The following is a 6,098-nucleotide window of genomic DNA, read 5'->3' as shown; positions in this document are numbered from 1 at the left end:
CGTGGATTTACTATGACGAACGTTCACATAGAAAACGATCATATGTATCGGGTCTCACCACGAGTAGTTACGAGCGAGCGAGCGCAGCGAGCGAAGTGAGTCTTTTCAATATAACGGAAAAATCTCAGTATGAGCGGCCCGGCCCGGCCCGGCCCGGCCCGGCCCGGCCCGGCCTGTAACGCTTTTGAGAGGCTTATATCTCAGCAACCGCTGGACCGATTGGCCTGCGGTCTTTTTTGTTGGGTAGCCCCATCCCTTCTACCCCGTAATTGACTACTTTTGATACATCTCAGTCACCGTCGTGGCACGTGCCACGTGAAAAGTCAAGGGTGTTCAAGCTGTTTTGCAAAAGTAGTGATTTTGAGAGGCTCATATCTCAGCAGCCGCTTGGGCGATTGACTTGCGGTAATTTTTGTAGGGTAGCAGCATCTCTTCTTCCCAAAATAGGATACTCTCGATGCATGTGGGTCACCCCCCAGTGCACGTGCAAAATACAACAATAAGAGGTGCCAAATTTGTTCCCATTTCAGTAACTCGGTAATTACTGGGGCGATTTCGCTGAAACTTGGCATACAAGTAGGCACCCACCAGGCAATGCATTCCCATGTATTGCGGTTAGGGTGCTACTGCACGTGCGCACGTGCAGGGGGCGTTTCCAGATCTCGAGAACGGCTGGGGCGATTGCCCTCAAATTTAGTACACGGTTGGGGACAGGTTAGTAGGGTGCCGTGCAAAAGTCATTTTGGACCCGTTTGCACGTGCGCACGTGCAGAATGCCGCTTCCAGATCTCAGGAACGGCTGAGCCGATTGCGTTCAAATTTGGCACACCGCTAGCGACCGGTTAGAAGGGTGCTTTGCGCAAGCCCGTTGGAAGCACCCTCTCGCCCTTCCGCACGTGCAGGGCTCACTATCTCGCTCGCTCGTTCATCGCCCAAAAGGCGTTTTACTGGTAGCATAAGATTAAGAAACTTGGAAGTAGCTAGTTTTTCGATTAGAGTTGGAACTACAACAAAGCGTGAAACAATAAACGACTTTAAAATTCTGCGAAGTTGCTGAAGGAAAACTTTCCTGTTCCAGCAGCATACTGTTCTGTGGGCATAAGCGCTGAATGTTGCCAGGATCTTCGGGTGTTTTTTTTTTTTCAACCACGGGCTCTGAACTGCATTGAAAGAACTCTGCTATTTTCATCCTCCCACTTTTCCAGCTCGCTGCAACAACTTCTGCGTGCGGGTCTGTGCGAGAAAGCCGAGTACAAAAGCAAATTACGCTCGAACCTACAGCTCGTGTGCCAAGCCGTGGCCTGCTTTAGAGTGATACACTCACCGGGGGACTTCAAGAGCGGTGTAATCGTCTCACAATGCATATTATCAAGTGTCATCTGCCCTAACCGATAGTGGGCTGCTCTGTGAGGCATTAAGTTACTGGCTGGTTGGATAAGGCGCGTGTAGTGCGTCTTGGTACGGGCGTCGCTCGGCTGGTGAGGTAGGGCCCACTCGCTGGAGGCTCGGTCGACGGGCGGTGTGAACGTCAGCGGCCGGTTGATTGCGGCGATCGATGCCACTCCCTGCCGTTCCCAGACGGTTGGGGGACGGCAACTGTCCACTAAATATGTCAACCATAATGTCGATCACAGCTCGCCAGGATTTATCGACAAGGGTTCCTGACCTGACCCATCGCCGAATGTCAAGTGAGAAGGACGGTGCCGCACACCCACCGTCTCTCTCTCTCTGTATTCACGGCGCCGACAGCGGGGATAGCCCACATTAGTCGTGTTCTGCCACTCGGTAAACGAGGCACGGAGCAGGGAACGACAGGATGGCCGTGAGGGGGGGGGGCAGAGTGGGGCTGTGGAAAACGATGTCAACTAATTCAGTTATATAATGCCGTGAATCTGTTTTATATAATGGCACGATTGCTGATGGTTCCTGGCACGCGACGACGACGCGAGACAGAGCGACACGCGAAGAGAGTGGAGGTCGAGACTACCTCAAGATAGGCTCTGGCGGTTCCAGAGCCGGCGTTTCTGGCCTGAGCTCCAGGGGCGCCGTGGGCTGCAGCGCGCCGCCGCTGGTTATCAACCCTCCCTTGTTCTCGTCGCCTCGCGTGGCAGCCGTCCCCCCCCCCCCCCCCCCGCTGCGGAGCGCTGCGGGCGGCGGCCGAGTGGCGGCGCTAGTGTCGCCGCCCGGGTCGTATCGACCGGAGGACCCCTCACCGCCGCGCCGCCGCCACCGGTCACCCTGGAAACTGGCGTCAGGGGCCGCCGCCGCCGGCGGAGCGGGGCACGCACACGCCCCAATATTGATCCCGCGTCGCATGCTGCACCCGACGAGCCGACTTCCGCGTCTGCTGCCGACGGAGGGACGCCCGCCGCCCGGCCCGCCGGGTGTTCGGTTACGGCCGCCGAAAACAGCGCCAGCGACCGGTGACCGGTGGCGGGTCAGGTGTCGAACCACTGCACCAGTTCGCGGGCTGGGTCTGGTTGGTGATAAGCTTTGTTGGATTGATGGTGGAACACTGATGTTGGCACCGCGCACGCCTTATTTCATATCATAAAGTTGAAGCCCCGGTTAAAGGTCTCATCTACTCTTCGGCACCCATCTTTTTTTTTTAATGGTTTCATTGACCAATGACGCATGCCGAATTAGGTGCCACTGAAGCTTCAACCGGGGTTTGTACATATGTATACGTTATGATCTTATGATTTTCGCCCACGAATGAAACATTTAATGTTACTTGGGACTTGGGAGGTCGTGAATTCATTCATATTTGCATGGTTTTCTTAAAAAGGTGAAGACGAAACGGCACTTTCAGTAAGGGACTGTGTAGGCACATGTTAGACAATGAATGAATAAGCCCGACTGAATTAAATAAACCCTGAGAACTCGAGGTCATCCAGCCGCATGCACCCTGAAATGAAACGACGATAGCGAGGGGTCGCTTCTCGCGTATCCTCACTCATGCGAACGTCCGGACGCCACTTCACAGGCCAGGTAAAGGTCAGAGCTGGTAGTCGGAGGGCTTGAAACCAACCAAGCCATCAACTTGACCATCAGTGGTGAGGCCCGCCTTAGTGGTGGCTGATGACAAGTAACACTAAACGGACTAACAGAGAACCAGGGGACACGAAACATTCATTAGCTCTCGTCTCCAAAGAGAGAAAAGGCAGGCCTCTAACGGAGAAATACCAGACCGTCCTTTTCGATCGATGAATCAGACCGCTATCTGGCGAAAGCAGCCGTCCAATACAGAAGCAGGATGCTTGTGGGTATAGCTGATGGCCCTCCAAATCTCCATCAGGGATCAGAACATAAACGCAGCCCAGTCGAGAAGCCACGGTAAACGGGTCAGTGACTGCTGACGGCAGCGGCGATGACCGCTTCGGTAGACGCCATCCGGCGGTCCATTTGCCCATCATTCCCTCTGCCCTTGCGTCCCAAAGTCATCACCCAGGTCAGTCGCTAGGCCAGGTCAGAGGACGGGTCTGAAGCTGCCGTCACAGCCCTACAGCCGCCCGCCGGCCACCTGAGCTGCCACCTAGAGCCCCCCGCCAGTAGCCGCCCTCCGCCCGAGCGCCGTCGGGGCCTACACAGGGCCGCACACCGCCAAAGAAGGCCCTCGTGTCGTCGGCTGGTGGGCGCCGCTTGGCAGGGCAGCAGCCGAGCTATTTTTTGGCCGTCTGCCGCCGGGGGCCGGGAGACGCGCCGGGCCGCCGCTGGCCCACAGCGACGGCTGACCTGGCACCGGCGGCGGCGGGGGATGGGCGTGGGTTGGGTGTTCGCTGCTCAGAATGGCCACTGCCGAAAGCCGAACCCCTGCAGGAATCGAGGTCGTCACCTAACGAGAAGCATGAAACAAAGTGAAAAAATGACTACGGCGAAACATGTAGAGCTGGTCTGGTCTGACGCCTAAGAGCAGTGTGTCTTGTCATCCTCGTGTTTTACTTGAGCACGAGCATATAATGACACGCGGAGGTATGGTATCAGATTTGTAAGCTGCCGCTGTATCAGCGCAGTACATGCACCATACAACTTCGTGAATCGTGTAGCAAGATTAACGGACGACAGAAAGCCGACAGTACCAGTGTCTACCAAACGGCTAAAAGGCATTGCTGAATTAGAAGAGGTAGGCGTTATTTATCCAGCGAAGAAAGGCAACCTCGACGAAGACCGTAACGCTTTTGATGAACTTGATGACGACGAATATAGTAAGAACCGAATTCGTATCGGATATGAAACAACAGAAGGGCAACGGTAGAACCACAAAAGGCTGGGAGCTGGGCTTGATTCGATAAGGGTGTCACGCGGAAACTAGGCTTTCGTTATCCGGGTGTATTGCTGCTCGGTTCAGCGTATCGACGGTACCGCACTTCAAAAGCCCAGATGGATGGATAGATGGATGGATGCGGAACCAATGCCGTATCGATACGGTAAATCTATTCAATAAGGTCTGACTAGACACCTACTGCTTTTGGCACGCCCGAGTGTCGAGGACTTTTTGCTTCCAAGAAAAAAGCGAGCCCATCTAGCGTAAACAATCCTCTTTCGCCGACTGCATCGGCTTCTTGGCTGGAGAAACGAGGCAGGCCAAACGGCAGAGTCGACGTCGACGTTGATCCCCTGCCGCCATTTCGCCGGTCCCAGCCTGCGGACAAACCCCCACGGCTGGCGCGGCCGGCCCGGTCGGGACTCGGGAGGGGGCGGCGCCGACACCCGAGCCGACCACGTGACTCGGCCGGCTGCCAGCTATGCGACGGCGGCGCGTCGGCAGCCAACTGGGACTGCCGCCGGCGCCAGGTGCCCCTACCCTCCCCACCTCCCCAGGGGGAGGCAGCCGGCAGAGGAGGGCAGCCGGTCCCGCGGAGCATCCGCCCCTACCGTGACGGCCCACGGCACGCCAGCGTGGTTTGATCAATCGTGAATTGGGCCACGGGACCGGACCGGCTGGAGGGCGGACGTCCGGCAGGTGCCCACAGGAGGGAGGGGGGGGGAGGGGATCCGGAGGGGAAGGCACGAGCCGGCGGGAACCGCGCCACCCATTCAAATCGAATGACGTTCGATAAAGGACGAGCACCAAAACGCTGAACGGTAGAGTTGCGTGTTTGCGAGCTTTCAAATTAACCAAAAGGTTTCTGACAGGTTTCCTACATAGCAAATATTCAGCAAGTTCTGCCGTAAAATCATTAGCGGCATTTAAACATGGTCTAGTGAAGGCAAATTATATTTCACTGGAAGGTCTAATCTAATTTTGCCTAATTTGCAGGAGCCTGTAAATTCGAAACGGATTAATTTTCCCGAGTAAGGGCTCGAAGCATTAGCGCGAATTATCGCCCGGTTAGCCAGCTCCGGCGTACAAAATGCTGCTACAGCGCCACGGGCATCAAATACCGAAAAGGGAAATGAAGAACGAGCACACGAGCCCGATTGGGCGGGGCAGATATGATCATTGAATTGCTGGGCGTCAGAGTTAGCACTCGACATCAGGGCTTACGTGAACGATCAGATGTTCAGTCCACTCAATGAAAGGCACTGAACCAGCCAATCAGATCTAGAACCACAAGCGATTCATCTCCTTGCTACAAAATTACATGGAATTTTACCAACGGTGACACTGACAGGGCTAGATAGTGGGTCCATCGTCAAACGTCATTGAGGGTTGGGCCACATCCGATCCGGCTGGCTGCTGCGCCCCGTCTGCTCCGAGCTTTCCACTGCCCCTGCCCCTTCCCCAGGACCGGGGCAGGATCGGCACAGAAATAGGGACTTCCATTCTGGTTCTGGTGCCCAATGGCTGGAGCACCTGAAGCGAGGCTCACCGGGACGAGGTGGGTGCCACAGGTGCTGCCACCTGTCTTACATACGACAGAGATCAAGGAAAATTAGGAGATCCGTCTCCACCTTCGGCGAACGATCATTTAGCAATTAAGATCCGGACAAATGCTCCTTTGGAGTCCGTTTGGAGGAAAATGGGGCTAAATTCCCAAGCTATTCATCTGCACAATGTACCTGATAGGATAATGTTTACAAATCTGTGGCTTTCTTGTCCCGTTGGCTTGAGTTTGGTTTGGGACGGACTTTGGTTTGGGTTTGAGACGTTGGTT

Source organism: Amphibalanus amphitrite, unplaced genomic scaffold (genome assembly GCF_019059575.1).
Source record: "Amphibalanus amphitrite isolate SeventyFive unplaced genomic scaffold, NRLGWU_Aamphi_draft 000052F_arrow, whole genome shotgun sequence".
NCBI lineage: Eukaryota > Metazoa > Arthropoda > Thecostraca > Balanomorpha > Balanidae > Amphibalanus > Amphibalanus amphitrite.
This window is presented reverse-complemented; position numbering follows the sequence as displayed.